The 20,175-nt window shown below is 45.9% G+C and overlaps 1 protein-coding gene across 1 annotated transcript in view; it reads left to right on the forward strand.

The window, feature by feature from the left end:
- The first annotated feature begins 8,626 nt into the window (after positions 1–8,626).
- fgfr3 (fibroblast growth factor receptor 3) overlaps positions 8,627–20,175 on the forward strand; it is a 212,913-nt gene continuing 201,364 nt past the window's right edge. The window contains exon 1 of the mRNA XM_070866913.1: positions 8,627–8,757. The gene's annotated coding sequence lies outside the window, so the exon portion shown is untranslated. The remainder of the gene's footprint in view (positions 8,758–20,175) is intronic.

A 20,175-nucleotide genomic window follows, 5' to 3' on the forward strand; every position in this document is an offset into this window, starting at 1 on the left:
AGCGATCCCCAGGTGGGCAGAGGAAACGTTTCAAGGGCACCCTCAAAGCCTCCTTGATAAAGTGCAACATCTCCACTGACACCTGGGAATAAGAACATAAGAAATAGGAACAGGAATAGGCCATATGGCCCCTCGAGCCTGTTACGCCATTCAATAAGATTATGACTGATCTGATCATGGACTCAGCTCCACTTCCCCGCCCGCTCCCCATAACCCCTTATCTCCTTATCGTTTAAGAAACTGTCTATTTCCGTCTCAAATTTATTCAATGTCTCAGCTTCCACAGCTCTCTGAGGCAGCGAATTCCACAGATTTACAACCCTCTGAGAGAAGATATTTCTCCTTATCTCAGTTTTAAATGGGTGGCCCCTTATTCTAAGATCATGTGCTCTAGTTCTAGTCACCCACATCAGTGGAAACATCCTCTCTGCATCCACCTTGTCAAACCCACTCATAATCTTATACGTTTCGATAAGATCACCTCTCATTCTTCTGAACTCCAATGAGTAGAGGCCCAACCTCCTCAACCTTTCCTCATAAGTCAACCCCCTCATTCTCAAAATCAACCTAGTGAACCTTCTCTGAACTGCCTCCAAAGCAAGTATATCCTTTAGTAAATATGGAAACCAAAACTGCATGCTGTATTCCAGGTGTGGCCTCACAAAACCTTGTATAGCTGTAGCAAGACTTACCTGCTTTTATACTCCATCCCCTTTGCAATAAAGGTCAAGATACCATTGGCCTTCCTCATCACTTGCTGTACCTGCATGCTATCCTTTTGTGTTTCATGCACAAGTACCCCCTGGTTCCACTGTACTGCCTGGCTAAAGACCACCCTAAGTGGAGGAAGAGCATCCGGGAGGGCGTTGAGCACTGCGAGTCTCGTCACCGAGAGCATGCAGAAATCAAGAGCAGGCAGCGGAAGGAGCGTGCGGCAAACCAGACTCCCCACCCACCCTTTCCTTCAACGACTGTCTGTCCCACCTGTGACAGAGACCATAATTCCCGTATTGGACTGTTCAGTCACCTGTGAACTCACTTTTAGATTGGAAGCAAGTCTTCCTCGATTCCGAGGGTCTGCCTATGATGACTGCCAATTGGCCTCAGTGCACCTTACATTGAAGAGTAAAATCAGTTAGAATTGCCAATCCTGACCATTGTACAACAATCCCAACTGGATCACCAAAGCTTCTTCGATAACACCTTCCAAACCCTTGACTTCTACCAGCTAGAAGGACATGGGCAGAAGGTGAATGGGAACACCATCATCTCGAAGTTCAGCTCCCAATCACATACACGATCCCTGCTTGGATATATATCCCCGTTTCTTAATCGGCACTGGGTCAAAGTCCTGGATCTCCCTCCCTTACAGCATTGTGGGAGTTAGCTCCACACACACTGCAGTGGTTCAAGGAGAAGGTTCACCACCTTCTTCTCAAGGGCAACTAAAGTTAGGAAATAAATGCTGACCTTACTAGCAATGCCATTATCTCGAGAATGAATTTTTTGAAAAGCATACATGTTTAGACCTCGGGGAGGGACAGATATAGGTTGGAGAAAATATTATTTTGGGGGGAAAGCCAACCTCTATAGATTAGAGAGAAAAAAAACTTGCATTTATAGAGCACCTTTAACAACCTCAAGCATTTACAACCAATTAGGTACTTTTGAAGTGTAGTCACTATTGTCGTATAGGAAACGCGTCAGCCAATTTGCGACAGCAAACAGCATTGCAATAATGATCAGCTAATCTTTTTCAGTTTTGCTGGTTGAAGGATAAATATTGACCAGGACATCGGAATATTTCCCTTGTTCTTATGGCCATGGCATCTTTTACGTCTACCTAAGAGGACAGATGGGGCTTCATCCAAAATACGACACCTCTAACAGTGCAGCACTCCCTCAGTACTACACTGAAGCATCAGCCTAGATTTTGTATTCAAGTCTCTGGAGTGGGACTTGAACCCACAACCTTCTAATTCAAAGTTGAGTGGGCTACTACTGAGCTATAGGTCTTGATTGCAACACAGTGAGGATGTGGCTAGGGTGAAAGGTGATTTCAAAAGAAGAAAAGAATTGTGACCAGTTGCAAGATGATATGATGGGTATTTGCATAATGTTAACTATTTTATATTTATTCATGGGATGTGTGCGTCGCTGGCAAAGCCAGCATTTATTGCCCATCCCTAATTGTTCTTGAGAAGGTGGTGGTGAGCCACCTTCTTGAACTGCTGCAGTCCGTGTAGTGAAGGTACTCCCACATTGCTGTTAGGGAGGGAGTTCCAGGATTTTGACCCAGCGACGCTGAAGGAATGGCGATATATTTCCAAGTCAGGATGGCGTGTAATTTGGAGGGGAAGTCGCAGGTTATGGAGTTCCTATGCGCCTGCTGCTCTTGTCCTTCTAGGTGGTAGAGGTCGCGGGTTTAGGAGGTGCTGCCGAAGAAGTTTTAATGAGTTGCTGCAGTGCATCTTGTGGCTGGTACAAACTGCAACCACGGTGCGCCGGTGGTGGAGGGAGTGAATGTTGAAGGTGGTGAATTTGGTGCCAATCAAGCAGGCTGCTTTGTCCTGGATGGTGTCGAGCTTCTTGAGTGTTGTTGGAGCTGAACTCATCCAGGTAAGTAGAGAGTATTCCATCACACTAACACTCCTGACTTGTGCCTTGTAGATGGTGCAAAGCTTTACGGAGTCAGGAGATGAGACTCTCATCGCAGAATACCCAGCCTCTGGCCTGCTCTTGTAGCCACAGTATTTATGTGGCTGATCCAGTTAAGTTTCTGAACTGTAATCGCGATGGCCCTCTCATAGGAGTAAGCACATTGTAGTAATTAGACTTCTCTTGTATTATTTTTGTTCTCCTTTGATGGGAATATTCTAGAGGGTCTGGAAATAAAAACGCAATACCACCAATTTGAGTACTTATTCAGATATAACACAGGAGACTGAGGCAACTTAATTTGTCAAATAGCATGTATTAAGCTACCTGACAACAGCAAAGTAAAACTTCAAGGCTTGTTAAAGATTTCTTGAGAGGTTGAGGCACAAAGGCTCTAAATTCACACAAAAACAAAGTTAGGAGGTGCTAAGAATGTTGGAGCTTTCATAACCCACAAGTGCCTATAAACCAAAGCAAAAGTGGAGTCCTTACATATTTACAAGTGTGGTGCCAAATTAAATGCAGCTTTATCAGACAAAAGAAAGAACTTGCCTTTAGATGGCATCTTTAATGACCTCAGGACCTCCCAAAGGCCTTCACAGCCAACGAGGTAGTATTAAAATATCGGTCTCCGGACCAGCTTCCCATCCTCCACCCTTTATACACTTTAACTCATCCAAAACTCTTCTGCCTGTATGCTCTCCCATGTCCTAAAAAGGGCATATGCCCACCCTATGTCCTGATCATGTATCACCTATGTGCCTGTTGACTTACATTGGCTCTTGGTATTCTAATGCCTCAAATTTGTGTTTAGATCGTTTCATGGCCTTATCCCTCTCTACCTCCAGCTCTATAACCCTCCAACAGCTTTGCATTTCTCCAACTCTGGTATTTTGTGCATCCCCATTGCCTTTGCCCCACCATTGGTAGCCATGTCTTCAGCTATCTAGGCCCAAAGCAGTGTATTTTCAGCCCTAAACCTCTCTGCCTCTCCACTCCTCTCTCCTCTTTTAAAGGACCACCTTAAAACCCATCTGTTTGACCATGTTTTTAGTCACTCCTAATATCTCCTTTAGCTCAGTGTCGATTTTTGTTTGATTATGCTCCCATGAAGCGCTATGAAACAGTTTATCTATATTAAAGGTGCTATACATATGCAAGTTGGTGTAGTTGTAGCATATTTATGCACAGCAAAGGCCTACAAACAGCGATGAGATAACTGACCAGATAATCTGTTTTCGTGATGTTGGTTGAGGAATGCAGGGAGAACGCTCCTGTTCTTCTGTGATTTTTTTCATCCACCTTAGAAGGCAGAGGGAGCCTCAGTTTAATAACCATCAGAAAATCAGCATCTTTGACAATGCAGCCCTCACTCAGTACTGCACTGAAGTGTCATCTTGAATTATGTCTCTGGAGTGACTCTCCTAGTCGACCTTCCACCTTTACCCCATCCGTAAACTTGAGCTCAACCAAAACTTTGCTCCCCGCATCCTAACTCCCCAAAAATCGCGTTCACCCAATAGCTCTGTGCTCTCTGACCTACATTGGCTCCCGGTCTGGCAATGCCTTGATTTTAAAATTCTCATCCTTGTTTTCAACTTGCTCCATGGCCTTGCCCCTCACTATCTCTTTCACCGCCAGCAGCCCTAAAACCCTCCGAGATCTCTGCGTTGCCCCATTTTTAGCCTCTTACGCATTCCAGATTTTCATCTGTGCATCATTGTCAGTCGTGCTTATCTCTGGAACTCATAAGAACATAAGAACATAAGAATTAGGAACGGGAGTAGGCCATCTAGCCCCTCGATCCTGCTCCGCCATTCAAAAAGATCATGGCTGATCTGGTCGTGGACTCAGCTCCACTTACCCGCCCGCTCCCCGTAACCCTTAATTCCCTTATTGGTTAAAAATCTATCTGTGACTTGAATACGTTCAATGAGCTAGCCTCAACTGCTTCCCTGGGCAGAGAATTCCACAGATTCACAACCCTCTGGGAGAAGAAATTCCTTCTCAACTCGGTTTTAAATTGGCTCCCCCGTATTTTGAGGCTGTGCCCCCTAGTTCTAGTCTCCCCGACTAGTGGAAACAACCTCTCTGCCTCTATCTTGTCTATCCCTTTCATTATTTTAAATGTTTCTATAAGATCACCTCTCATCCTTTTGAACTCCAACGAGTAAAGACTCCCTCCCTAAACCTCTCTGCCTCGCTACCTCTCTCACCTCCTTTAAGGCACTCATTAAAACCTAGCTCTTTGACCAAACTTTTGGTCACCTGTCCTAATCTCTCCTTATGTGGATCGGTGGCAAATTTTACTTGACATCATTCCTGTGAAGCGCCTTGGAACATTTGACTACATTAAAGGCCCTAACTAAATGCAAGTTGTTGTCGTTGTGGCTTGAAACCACAAGCTTCTGACTCAGAGGCAAGGCAGGTCCATCAGCATCTGAAAAGAGAAGAGAAAGGTTACTTCATTGGTAGTGAAGCGCTTTGCGACGTGCTGAGAATGTGGCAGGCACTATATAAATGCAAGCTCTTTCTCTCTTCAAAGTAATTCACTGTGCCAATCTTTCTGAGACATTTGAATTAAGGTACAATATCAATGTAGATATTATGATTATTTACATGCTCAGCAATCTCTGTATAATCCAAGTGCCTAGTTGAGGCTACTGGATGGCCACAGTGATGTGGTGGGACTGATTCCCATTGGTGAAATGGTTATAATCTCATGGGTGTTCAGGTTCAACTGCTGGTCTGTGCTGATTTAACTCATCTCAGTTAGAGCAATTACTGCACGTCACCATTGCCCTCTGCACCTGAGACCAAGGGGTGGAATATCAGCCAGTTTTTCTCTCCTGGTCAACATCTATATCAATGATTTGGATGAGCGGACCAAATGTAATGTATCCAAGTTTGCTGATGATACAAAGGAATGTAAGTTGTGAGGAGGATGCAAAGAGGCTTCAAGGGGATATAGACAGGCTAAGTGAGTGGGCCAGAACATGTCAAATGGAATATAATGTGGAGAAATGTGAAATTATCCACGTTAGTAGGAAACATTGAAAAGCAGAGTATTTTTTAAATGGTGAAAGATTGGGAAATGTTGGTGTTCAGAGGGACCTGGTGTCCTTGTACTCAGATCACTGAAAGTTAACATGCAGGTACAGCAAGCAATTAAGAAAGCAAATGGAATGCTGGCCTTGATTACAAAAAGATTTGAGTATAAAGACATCTTACTGCAATTATATCATCATCATCGAAATCAAGGAAGACTTGCTTCCACTCTAAAAGTGAGTTCTCAGATGACTATATGGGAATTGTGAGACAGACAGCGGTTGAAGGAAAGGGTGGGTGGGTAGTCTGCAATTCCGCCGCTCCTTCCGCTGTCTGCATTTGGTTTCCGCATGCTCTCAGCAGCGAGACTCAAGGTGCTCAGCACCCTCCCGGATGCTCTTCCTCCATTTATATAGGGCCCTGGTGAGACCGCACCTGGAGTATTGCGTACAGTTTTGGTCTCCTTACCTATGGAAGGATATACTTGCCATTGAAGGAGTGCAACGAAGGTTCACCAGACTGATTCCTGGGATGGGGGGGGATTGTCCTATGAGGAGAGATTGAGTAGACTAGGCCTATATTCTTGAGCATTTAGAAGAATGAGAGGTGATCTCATTGAAACATATAAAATTCTTACAGGGTTAGATAGGGTAGATGCAGGGAGGATGTTTCCTCTGGCTGGGAGTCTAGAACCAGGGATCACCATCTCAGAATAAGGGATCAGCCATTTAGGACTGAGATGAGAAGAAATTTCTTCACTCAGAGGGTGGTGAATCTTTGGAATTCTCTACTTCAGAGGGCTGTGGAGGCTCAGTCTTTGTGTATATTCAAGACAGAGATCGATAGATTTGGGGATATTAAGGGAATCAAGGGATATGGGGCTAATGCAGGAAAGTGAAGTTGAGGTAGAAGATCAGCCATGGTCTTAGTGAATGGCAGAGCAGGCTTGAACATAAGAACATAAGAAAAAGGAGCAGGAGTAGGCCATTCGGCCCCTGCTAATTCTTATGTTCTTATGTCCAATATCCTCTGCTGAAAGAGCAGAAAGCATGAATGTCTCAGGAGGTAATGGGCCAAAGCTGTGGTGCCTCTTACAGCTGAACAGCCTGCCAACACTGACTGCCAAGGGCTACACACGGAATGATCCCTTGGGTGTGGCAGTAAAGTAGGGAGAGCATGCGTACCCGTTTTTCTGCGGACAATCCCCGGATGAGGGACTAAGTCCCCGGGCAAACAACATCTCCGGAAGAATCTCGGGTTCAGGAAACTCGCCCCCGCATACGTGCGAGTTCAAATCAGGAGCCACGTGGCCCCAAGCTGCCCAGCGGTCGGGCAATGAAGTGGGCGGGGCTGCGCGGCGAGGCACGGTCCAATTGGTGGGAGCGATGTCAATCTGCTGTGCTCAACCAGTTGAAGGGGTGGACTCACTGAAGGACTTTAATTTATGCAGAGATCGCACTCTGTGGCCGCAGTATGCATGCTCTCCCACCAAACCCCCGGATAGTCCTGTGAAATTCAGTTGAAGAGAAATCGACCCCGGGAGGAGGGGGAGGGGCTGGTGATTGCACCCGGCATATACTGTATATCATAGGCAGTCCCTCAGAATGGAGGAAGACTTGTTTCCACTCTAAAAATGAGTTCTTAGGTGGCTGTACAGTCCAATACGAGAGCCACAGTCCCTGTCACAGGTGGGACAGATAGTTGTTGAGGGAAGTTGTGGGTGGGACTGGTTTGCCGCACACTCTTTCCGCTGCCTGCGCTTGATTTCTGCATGCTCTCGGCGATGAGACTCGAGGTGCTCAGTGCCCTCCCGGATGCACTTCCTCCATTTTGGGCGGTCTTTGGCCAGGGACTCCCAGGTGTCAGTGGGGAAGTTGCACTTTATCACTTTATCAGGGAGGTTTTGAGGGTGTCCTTGTAACATTTTCTCTGCCTGCCTTTGGCTCCTTTGCCATGAAGGAGTTCCGAGAAGAGCGCTTGCTTTGGGAGTCTCGTGTCTGGCATGCGGACAATGTGGCCCGCCCAACTGTGAACATATACTGTGAACAGCAGCCGCATTATACAGATCGAAGGTTCTGCCGCTACTTTTTGCGGATTCAGCTTGCATCAAAATAACACGGATTTTTGCACGCGCTACGCTGCACGGCCTGTACTGTCTGGCCAGGCTACTTTGAAGTGCTCACACCCGCATTCAGTTTAGAAAATATGGTCACCCTACAACCGAGAGAAGCTGTGTCACCGCACCCCAGGCAAGGAGTCAGCGCGTCCAGGGAGAAGGAAGGGAGAAACCTGGCAGAAAAAGAAGACAAATAAAACCATTTTAAATGAGTGGGAACCTGCAGCCGTCGACACCTTACTGAAGAGAACCTTTCTATTAGTTTTAAATAAGACTCATTTTAGAAGCCCTGAGCTCAGTGTCACCAATTGCTGCTCTCATTAGCAAAAAAACACTTTAAAAAAAAATGTTTTATTATAGCAAAAAAACACTGCCAGCTCATTCTGGTGTATCTGTGACAAGTGCTAATGGCAACGATTCCTTCCTTGTCAAGCACAAAGACAGAGGGGGTGGGAAATTCAACCACACCGCCTCCCAACTTAAAATGAATCAAAGAAAAAACTGGTCTGCATCGAAGGCCGGGCGGGATGGGCAACACGCTCTCTGCAAATTCCACCAGAAGGGTAAATGGAATGCAAAATGACGGCTTCTCCCTCATCCCAGCCCCGTTACATAACCTGCGAGCTGCAGATTGCACTGAGCACTGTATCCCTGCCCACGCTGGTGTGATCTCACACACTGCAGCAGTCACAGCTCTCACAGTAGGTGACTGATTGGAGGAAAGTTTGCTGTGCGGAGAGGGGAGAGAGAGCCGAGCAGTGATGTCACGCTGAGAAGCTGTTCTGTCAGAGGGAGCTGGGCTGAGCGGAGGGAGAGAGAGGGGGAGAGTGAGACGCTTTAATTGCCAGAGTCGGGTTACTATCACTTGACTGCTGAATTCTGCGGAGGATTAGCACGTTTGAATCCACTTCAGACCACACAGTGCTGGAAGTGAGGTAGGATTGAAACCCAATCCCTAACTTTAAAAAAAAATCAGATGTTTCCTGAAATATTTTTTTTGTTCAAACACTTAAGGAGCTGTGGAAGCTTGGGGCATTTTGCCTGGATGAGAACAGTATACTGGTTTATTTTGACAGGTTTTTCAAAAAGGAAGTGATATTTTGATGGAGAGTGGCAGAGGCAGCCTTCAGTACTATCAGTGTATAGCTCGAATTGATGGGATGCTTTTTATCTGTTTTTAAAAATGGTAAAGTCCTCTTTTAAAATATCTTAGTCTACTGAGGGTATGGCTAAAGTTGCTTACAGACCTGTCCTTTATTTGTGTATGTGGGAGAATGTGTGTGTGTGAGTGAGTATTTGTGTGTGAGTGAACCTGTACGTGTGAGTGCCTGCATTCGTGTATGTGGGAGTGAGTGAGAGAGAAAGTGTGTGAACCCCATTTTTCAACAAGTTACTAAACAAACTTCTAGCCCTTCCCCCTCAGAACACAATTTCTTTTGTAGTTTGATGCCTATTTATAATCATTTTTTCACAATTATTTATTACACTTGCAGTGTATAATATCTCACCATTGTGTAGGATCTTGTTGACAAAATAAAATACAAAATGAAAGCATGTTATCATTCAACTAAACCCTAGGCTGTCATGGTTTAGCAACGTTGCCATGGCAACAGAGGAGTTAAAGTGATGTGCTGTTGTATTATTGACCTGCAAAGGGCTCACGCTGAGGATTGTGAAGTCAATATATAATAATCCAGAAAGGTAAATGAAACTAGTGCTTTAAAAAAAAACCTCACTTTTCACTTCACTTAAAAAAAACTTTATTAAGAGAGACACAAATTCACCATCGTATTAAACTCTGGCAACAGTACAGCCTATGGGCAGGATCTAAAATGTAAAGTTCAAATATATTTTGGTAACTAGGCTAGCTGTGCAATCCTCACCAAAGAAATAAAATTGGTTAAAACAGAGACACGCTAATTATTAGAAGTGAATTCAGCCTCTTGGACGTGGTAGTGTTGGATTGGAATAAAAATATTACAGGATTGAGTGAATTCGACAGTGGCGAAACTATAAAGAATGCCTTCATTCGATTTTATCCCGAATCCTCAATCTGAGGTAATTATGTGTGACCCAGATTCTGCTCCAAAGCTGATCCATTTTATGAGGTAAAGAGGCACGGGTTTAATAGAATGGAACTCTGGTCTGAGCTCAATGGTTCTCGGCACCTGGTAAAAGTTCACTTAACTTCTCTGAAATCTGCTTCTGCCATTAGATAGAACTACATAGAATTTACAGAAACAGGCCATTCGGCCCAACCCGGTCCGTGCCGGTGTTTATGCTCCACACAAGCCTCCTCCCACCCTACTTCATCTCACTCAATTCACATATCCTTCTATTCCTTTCTCCCCCGTGTGTTTATCCAGCTTCCCCTTAAATGCTTCTATTCTATTCGCCTCAACCACGCTCTGTGGCAGCGAGTTCCACCTTCTCACCGCTCTCTGGGTAAAGAGGTTTCTCCTGTCAGTCAAATAAGAGGCGAGACTGTTGGGGGCAGCTCAGTAACATTAGACTCCCTCCCTAACAGCACAATGGGAGTAATACAGGGACTGTAATGATTCAAGAAGGTGGCTCACCACCACCTTTAAGGGCAATTAGGGATGGGCAATAAATGGTGGCCTTAGCAGTGACGCCCACATCCTATGAACGAATATTAAAAGAAATTGGATTGCACTGCCCGATGGGGTGGTGGAAACAGATTCAATAGTAATCTTCAAAAGGGAATTGGATAAATACTTGACGGAGAATGAATTGCAGTGATATGGGGAAAGAGCGGGGCAGTGGGACCAACTGGATTTCTGTTTGAAAAAGCAAGCGCAGATTCGATGGGCCGAATGGCCTCCATCTGTGCTGTACTATTCTAGGGAGCTGAAAAGAATGACTATACCCAGCCTGTGTATATTTTAGTGAATCAGGGCCCAGGAAACGCATGAGTTCGGGGCAAAGAAGAGGCGTGGACCCAGGGGCAGTACGGGCCAGCCCACATTGCGATATCTGTGCACACTAGGTCCGTGCAGCAGAGCTGGTCTCCAGTCGTCTTGGTTAATCCTTGCCACTGGACCAAGACCTAGCTCTGACAAGCCCGTGTGGTGGCTGGTGTGCAACGGCCACCCCACCTTAAAAAAATCCATGTACAGGTATCTTCCACCCTTCAGCATGTAATTCGGGATCTGGAATATTAGGTACTTCATTGAAACACCTGTGAACTCATCCCTTTTTGGCATGGAAGCAAGTCATCCTCGATACAAGGGACTGCCTATGATGATGAACATTAGCTGACACGGCGCGGACAATCCAGAGAGCTAGCTCCAAAGGATAGCAAACAGGAGATTATATCTGTCGGTTCTGATAAGTCTCCTGCCCAGAACACTTCCAATCAATATAGTCAGCCAACGTATTTTTTGTTTTTGAAACACATACCACTTTTAGAAATGTTATTTCTGGCGGTGTCTGACTTAAGCCATGACTGAGGTGAAACAATACTTTGATATTCTTTTTTTAAAAGTGCAGGGTGTCCTGCCAGAACATCACAGGCCTGGAAGTGAATGATGGCTATATCAGCAGACACCACTTAACATCTTCGTGGAACAGTTCTCTGTTATGGCAGAGGAGTTAATCTATTTAAAATAACTGGGTGAAAACCTGGGTTAAAATAGTTGAGGCTGCTAAGCATTTGTCTGCCGATATGGCCAACAGTCTTTTCCAAGCCCCGCTGATACTACTCGCAACATCAATACCAAGACGTGTTTGATTAACTGGACCTATTTCACCCTTGTTACGCGTTAAACTTTTGATTCTGTTGCCTGGCAGGGTATGATTGGATTCTGATGGAAAGAGAGAAGTGAACCTCATTCCATCCAATGTGCCTGCCGCAGCTAATTACACAGCTCATCTCCTGGCCGATTGTGGGGATAGCCGAGCTGATGTTGTGTACGCGCCCTCACAAGACGGTCAGTCAGTGTGTGTGCCTGTGTCCTTGTGCACACGCCTGGGCGAGCCCGTGCTGCACGTGTGATGCCGCTCTCGGTATTGCCAGAGGTCCTGACAATGGCTGGTCACCGGGAGGAAATAGCCGCCGCCGCGCTCTCCGTCGTCATGGGATACCACCTCATGAAGCGGGTCCTATCGTCACGCCAACGGCTGGTGACGTCAACCAGTCACTGATTCCGGTTGGATTTCATTGTAACATCGCCCGTCTCCGCCCCTGCCTCAGCTGATCCGTTGCTGAAGCCTTCATCCATGCCTTTGCTACCTCTAGACTTGACTATTCCAATACACTCCTGGCTGGCCTCCCACATTCTACCCGAGGTAAATTTGAGGTGATCCAAAACTCGGGCTGCCCGTGTCCTAACTCGCACCAAGTCCCGCTCACCCATCACCCCTGTCCACACTGACCCTACTTTGGCTCCCAGTTAAGCAACACCTCGATTTCAAAATTCTCATCCTTATTTACAAATCCCTCCATGGCCTTGCCCCTCCCTATCTCTGTAATCTCCGCCAGACCCACAATCCCCCGAGATATCTGCACTCCTCTAATTCTGCCCTCTTGAGCATCCCTGATCATAATCGCTCAATCATTGGTGGCTGTGCCTTCTGTTGCCTAGGCCCCAAGCTCTGGAATTCCCTGCCTAAACTCCGCCTCCCTACCTCTCTTTCTTCTTTCAAAACGCTCCTTAAAATCTACCTCTTTGACCAAGCTTTTGGTCACCTGTGCTAATTTATACTTATGCGGCTCGGTGTCAAATTTTTTATCCCATAATACTCCTGTGAAGCGTCTTGGGACATTTCACTATGTTAGAGGTGCTATGTAAATACAAGTTGTTGTTGTCAATCTCGGTGTGTTAAGCGCTTTGGGACGTCCTGAGAATTTAGTGAGGTGCAATAGTAAATGCAAGTTCTTTTCCTCCTTTCTAGCATGCGTTTGGGCCGCAGACCTGATACCGCAGGTGACAACCACCATGTGAACCTGCCACGTTCGCTGAGGGCAGCGAGTGGGAAGCACCTGTTTATTTTTCTCTCTCCCCCGCACCTCGCCAGCCTTATTGAATCTGGCACCGTTACTTTGGATTGGCCACTGGCTGTGCCAAACTTGCACAATCAGCAACAACAACTCACATTTATATAGCACTTTTAACATAGTAAAATGTCCCAAAGTGCTACACATGAGCCTAATCTCTAATGAGACAAAAATTTGACACCAAGCAACATAAGGAGATATTAGGATATGAGGTATCACTGAGGTGAGTTTGAAGGAGTGGGTTTCACAGTCAAAGCAGGCCCTGAGCTACCTGAACTATTGCTCTACAACGTAAATGCAGTTTACTTGTGCACACATTGCCTATTTAATACCAGTGACGTGCATGTGACTAAATTTTTTTAAAGTAATTCCCGGGGTGTGGGCATCACTGGCAAGACCAGCATTTATTGCCCATCCCTAATTGGCCCTTAAGAAGGTGGTGGTGGTGAGCTGGCTTCTTGAACCGCTGCAGTCCGTATGAAGGTACGCCCACAGTGCTGTTGGGGAGGGAGTTCCAGGATTTTGACCCAGGGACGATGAAGGAACGGCGATATATTTCCAAGTCAGGATGGTGCGTAACTTGGAGGGGAATGTGGAGGTGGTGGTGTTCCCATGTGCCTGCTGCCCTCATCCTTCTAGGTGGTAGAGGTCGCAGGTTTGGGAGGTGTTGTCGAAGAAATTTATGCTACTGGAAAGCAGCTTGCCTTATGAGCAACAAGACTGGCAACTCACAGCATTGGAAGCCATCGAGAGTACAATTGTCGTTACATAACTAAGATTGGGAGTGATAGTTTCCAAGGTCACTGATTACCAGCATCATAAATGCATCAGTGCAGATTTCCTCCGGTGTGTCTAGTGACATCATGAGCTCAAACACATGATCTTCCCAAAAATAACATGAAGCAGAAATCTTCACACACACATCACTGTCCATAGCAACTGGATGAACTCTTACTCCACAAATTTAATTTCAGGAGTCAGTGGGCAAAAGTGTGTTAGGGGTGAAATTCCGATAGACCTGCTCCACTGGCAGAAATGTGGTGTGGCGGAGGCCAAGTCTGCTGACTCCGAGGGATGCTGACCATGTCGCTGCCCAAGATGCGGGGATTGAGTCAATAGTATGTTCAAGGCGGGCGCAACAGAGGAGGCTTTGGGAGGGCCTGACAGAGAAAGAGCTCCACAACGCTTCGGCTCCTAAAGGAGTTACTGCACCACCATTACAATATCATTGATCTCCTTTGGGATCGCATACCTTTTGTCTCAAGCATTTAGAAAGAAAGAAAGATTTGTATTTATATAGCGTCTTTCAGGACCACCGGACATCTCAAAGGGCTTTACAGTCAATTAAGTACTTTTTGGAGTGTAGTCATTGTTGTGATGTCGGAAACACGGCAGCCAATTTGCGCACAGCAAGTTCCCACAAACAGCAATGTGATAATGACCAGATAATCTGTTTTTTGTTATGTTAATTGAGGGATAAATATTGGCCAGGACACCGAGGATAACTCCCCTGCTCTTCTTCGAAATAGTGCCATGGGATCTTTTACGCCCACTTGAGAGAGCAGACAAGGCCTCGATTTAATGTCTCATCCGAAAGATGGCACCTCTGACAGTGCAGCACTCCCTCAGCACTGCACTGGAGTGTCAGCCTAGATTTTTTGTGTTCAAGTCCCCTGGAGTGGGACTTGAACCCACAACCTTCTGACTCAGAGTGTGCTACCCACTGAGCCAAAGGCTCATAACAGAACCTATGCTTGCTCGTCAGATTGGCTACTGGGCAGAATTTCCAGGGAAGTGTTGGAACTCCCCCAAAAGTATCTCCTTACCATAGGAAGGCATGGGCAGAAGATCTGCTATTTTCCCCCTCTTTCCACTGGAATTTCCTGGTCTGCTCTCCATAGTGCAGAATCCTGGCTGAATCAGGTACGGCCCTATTTCCTGCCAGTGATGGGTTCAGGGGCCCCAAGCAGAATTTCAGGCCCATTATTCCATATACTTCTGCTATTTATATTATTAACAAAATGTAGTTTAGTGAAAAAAAAACTTTTATTTTAAGCAGTGCCTGTTGCTGTGGAAAAAAGTTTTGAGAGTTGGGACTGCAATACCTGCCCAGTATGTTACTACATAAAAGGATACCATTTGGCCCATCAGGCCTGTGCCCGCTCTATGAAAAGGTTATCCAATTAGTCCCACTCCCCTGCTCTCCTAAAGTCCTGCAAATCTTTTCACTTCAAGTATTTATCCAATTCCCTTTTGGAAATGATCATTGAGTCTGCTTCCACCGCCCTATCAGCGCATTTTAGATCATAACAATATCTACCAGGTGAGCATGACTGTTTGTTGATCCTTCATCATTTCTGTAGCCATAAAGACCAGAGGTTTCCAGCTATTATTCCCAGTCTGTGATGAGTGAGCTCATTTCAGCCAGGCTGGCAGATTGGAAGAACTCCAAATGGCCTCTAGAGGAAAGGGAAAAATCAGCTAATATTCCCACCCAGTGGCCTCTCCCGGATAACTTGATTTCCCTCTCATAGATGCATTCAAGGGGAAGCTAGATAAGTACATGAGGGCGAAAGGAATCGAAGGATATGGTGATAAGGTGAGATGAAGTAAAGGTGGTAGGAGGCTCGTGTGGACCAGTCGGGCTGAATGGCCTGTTTCTGTGCTGTGAATACTGAAGAAAGCAAGAAAGGCTTGCATTTATATAGCGCCTTTCATGACCACCAGACATCTCAAAGCTCTTTACAGCCAATTAAGTACTTTTGGAGAGTAGTCACTGATGTAATGTGGGAAAGGCGGCAGCCAATTTGCGCACAGCAAGCTCCCACAAACAGCAATGTGATAATGACCAGATAATCTGTGTTTTTTTGTTACGTTGATTGAGGGATAAATATTGGTCTACAGGGCAATAATAATACCCGCCCTCCTGTGTGACTCAGAGACATGGACCATGTACAGTAGTAGACACCTCAAGTTGCAGGAGAAATTCCACCAACGATGTCTCCGCAAGATCCTACAAATCCCCTGGAGGACAGACGCACCAACATTAGCATCTTCGACCAGGCCAACATCCCCAGCATTAAAGCACTGACCACACTTGATCAGCTCCGCTGGGCATGCTAGACACGAGACTCCCAAAGCAAGCGCTCTACTCGGAACTCCTTCATGGCAAATGAGTCAAAGGTGGGCAGAGGAAATGTTACAGGGACACCCTCAAAGCCTCCCTGATAAAGTGCAACATCCCCATTGACACTTGGGAGACCCTGGTCAAAGACCACCCGAAGTAGAGGAAGTGGATCCGGGAGGGCGCTGAGCACCTCGCGTCTCATTGTCGAGAGCATGCAGAAATCAAGTGCAGGCAGCGGAAAGACCGAGCGGCAAACCTGTCCCACCCACCCCTTCCCTCAATGACTATCTGTCCCACCTGTGACAGAGACTGTGGTTCTTGTATTGGACTGTTCAGCCACCTAAGAACTCATGTTAAGAGTGGAAGCAAGTCTTCCTCGATTCCAAGGGACTGCCTATGATGATGAAATATTGGCCAGGACACCGGGAATAATTCTCCTGCTCTTCTTCGGAATAGTGCCATGGAATCTTTTACGTCCACTTGAGAGGGCAGACGGGATCTCGGTTTCATGTCTCATCCGAAAGATTCTATGTAATTCTGTGTAATGCATTTGTGTTGGCATCAGGAGGGAACAAGCCTTCCAGAGTTTAAAGGCTGCTGATGCTCACCGTCTGGACTAGCATGTAAAGGATGGACAATTGGCTGAAGTCATCATCATAGGCAGTCCCTCAAAATCGAGGAAGACTTGCTTCCACTCTAAAAGTGAATTCTTAGGTGACTGAACAATCCAATATGGGAATTTCAGTCTCTGTCACAAGTGGGACAGACAGTCGTTGAAGGAAAGGGTGGATGGGACTGGTTTGACGCACGCTCTTTCCACTGCCTGCGCTTGATTTCTGCATGCTCTCGGCGACGATACCCGAGGTGCTCAGCGCCCTCCCGGATGTTCTTCCTCCACTTAGGGCGGTTTTTGGCCAGGGACTCCCAGGGGTTGGTGGGAAAGTTGCACTTTATTAAGGAGGCTTTGAGGGTGTCCTTGAAACGTCTCCTCTGCCCACCTGGGGCTCGTTTGCCGTGTAGGAGTTCCGAGTAGAGCGCTTGCTTTGTGAGTCTTGTGTCAGGCATGCGGACAATGTGGCCCGGCCAACTGAGCTGGTCGAGTGCGGTCAGTGCTTCGATACTGGGGATGTTGGCTTGATCGAGGACCGCTCATGTTGGTGCATCTGTCCTACCAGGAGATTTGCAGGATCTTGCGGAGACATCATTGGTGGTATTTCTCCAGCGATTTGAGGTGTCTGCTCACGTCTCTGAGCCATACAAGAGGGCCCACGGAATTGGACCTGAGCGAGAATCAACACCTTCAGCAGAAAATGCAAAAGCAATGAAAAACCCTTCACAATTTCAACTGAAATCAAACCTGACATTCTTTCAAAGAAACATCCTGTTTCCTGTTAGTAAAGTGAATACATGAGTTAAAAGAGGGCAGGTGGGGGGGAAATACAGAAAATCTAATTGTAATGTTTCCTAGTATCAGCAGCACAGTGAATTGGTGGCATCTGGCAGTGCAGAAAAACATTGGCGAATGAAGGCAGATTCAGCTGAGTTCAATATGACCTTTCAGCATACTGATGAGCAACAATTATCAGGCCTTCACAATAATACCTGGATTAGAACAGAATGCCATTTAAGTGAAACAATACCGAGATACCTGGAGATTAAGGTTCGCCTGCCTGCATTCCCATTGTTTGTTAGCAAAGTGTGTACTCAAAACCTGGATAAGATTAAATGAGGCCTATCCCTTTCAAAGAATGTAGGTGAGAAGATAAAACGAGCTGCCATTGGATTGCTGAAAATTGTGTTGCCATAGTTATCACATGAACTCCGTCCATAACAAATGTATTTTTTTGGGTGAAGTGCGATCAGATCTGCGGGTGGAGCAATTCCCCATTGAAGCACTCCCCAGTGCTTCAAGGTCAGGCATGGTACAGATTAAAGTTGCCTCTGCTTTTCCCCAACTGAGTCCCAATGTTAAAAAGTGTATGTCCACAGATCCTTAAAACAGGTCAACAAGGTAGTTAAAAAAGCATAACTGAATGCTCTCCTTTATTAGCCGAGGCATAGAGTACAAAAGAAGGGAAGTTATGCTAGAACTGTATAAATCACTGGTTAGGCCGCAGCTGGAGTACTGCGTGCAGTTCTGGTCACCGCATTACAGGAAGGATGTGATTGTACTAGAGAGGGTACAGTAGAGATTTTCGAGGATGTTGCCAGGACTGGAAAACTTTAGCCATGAGGAATGATTGGATAGACTGGGGTTGCTTTCCTTGGAACAGATGAGGCTGAGGGGAGATTTAATTAAGGTGTATACAATTATGAAGGGCCTAAATAGAGTGGATAGGGAGGACCTATTTCCCTTAGCAGAGGGGTCAATAACCAGGGGTCATAGATTTAAGTAGTTGGTAGAAGGATTAGAGGGGAGATGAGGAATCATTTCTTCACCCAGAGGGTGGTGGGGGTCTGGAACTCACTGCCTGAAAAGGTGGTAGAGGCAGAAACCCTCATCACATTTAAAAAGTACTTGGATATGCACTTAAAGAGTCATAATCTACAGGGCTACGGACCTAGTGCTGGAAAGTGGGATTAGGCTGGATAGCTCATTTTCAACTGACATGGACATGATGGGCCGAATGGCCTGCTTTCATGTTGTAATTTTTCTATGATTCTATAGCATGCCGGCCGTTTTATGCTGTGAGTTTGCATCCATCATGAAATAGGCCTTGGCAGCCCAGATTCACTTCACGCAGAATTCTGGCCGGGAAGAGAGGCATTCATCCCGTCAACCAGGACTGGATACAAACCCCAGGATCCCTCAGAGGGACAGTCAGTGGTCCAACAGATTGCAATCATTCCGACTTCTACTGGACAGTGCCTGAGGTCACCGTGTTAGCCAAATGTGAAATAAAAATGAAGAGAAACATAGGCAAACCACTGCTTGGTTCACTGTTAGCCAACCATCATGTATTGTGGCAGAAGGTCTCTTTACATGAAGATAACTTTTATCATTTTATATCTGGTTTTGGCCTATCGAGTGATCCGCTGGCACTTGAAGTCTGACAGTCAGTGAAAAATTGAGATTTGAGACTTTTGTAAAACATCTGAGTATCAGCTGGTTTTGTAAATGTGTACACATTAAGCCAAGGTAGTGACGTGACCATTTTTTTATATATGATTGCTCAATTGGTAAAGGCAGAGTGTAAGTAGCACGATACAGACCAGAAGATAACAAAAAGAAAGACTCGCATTTATATAGCGCCTTTCACGACTACCGGGCATCTCAAAGTGCAGCCAACTTGCGCACAGCAAACTCCCACAAACAGCAATGTGATAATGACCAGATAATCTTTTTCTTTGCTATGTTGATTGAGGGATAAATATTGGCCAGGACACCGGGGAGAACTCCCCTGCTCTTCTTCGAAATAGTGCCATAGGATCTTTTACGCCCACCTGAGAGAGCAGTCGGGGCCTCGGTTTAACATTTCATCCAAGAGACGGCACCTCCAACAGTGCAGCACTCTCTAGGAGTATCAGCATAGATTTATGTGTTCAAGTCACTGGAGGGGGACTTGAACCCACACATTCTTCTGACTCAGAGGCGAGAGTGCTACCCACTGATACTAGATGCTGATACTAGATGCAATTTTGATTCCCCAGTCTGCCCCGATCTCAGTCAGAGTGATAGTAATAGTGAGGACACTACAAACAGCCTTAGCACCTCCTGTGTGAGGGAGGAGGAGAAATCAAACCGATTTCTGCTCTTGATGCGACTTGGCATCCAATTCAATTTCCCCATTGCCACAATGGAAGAACGCGTGGGTGAATGCTAGCTGAACGCGAATCGGTTTGGCTGCAGTGGCCCCCCTCACCTTGCCCCAGGTCAAATAGCCTATAAATGGGTACTTGGATGTGGTAGTGGAGGGGCCCAAGGAATGATAGAATGGCGGTGCAGGCTAGAAGGGCTGAATGGCCTACTCCTGCACCTATTTTCTATGTTTCTATGTTTCTAAGTCAAGTAGTGGAGGAGAGCAGAAAATTGTCAAAAGTAAAATCAGAAAAGTTGAACGAAAATGTAAAATGGCACCGTATAGTAAGTGAGCTGTTATAATTGATTGAAAGCTCACTGTTAGTGAAGGTTGTTGCTTCATATACGTAACTTTGCAGATATCATTATGCCTTTGCTCTGTCGGTTCCACACTGGTGTACGAGACTGAG

The sequence above is a fragment of the Pristiophorus japonicus genome, chromosome 2 (genome assembly GCF_044704955.1).
Source record: "Pristiophorus japonicus isolate sPriJap1 chromosome 2, sPriJap1.hap1, whole genome shotgun sequence".
NCBI classification, from domain to species: domain Eukaryota; kingdom Metazoa; phylum Chordata; class Chondrichthyes; family Pristiophoridae; genus Pristiophorus; species Pristiophorus japonicus.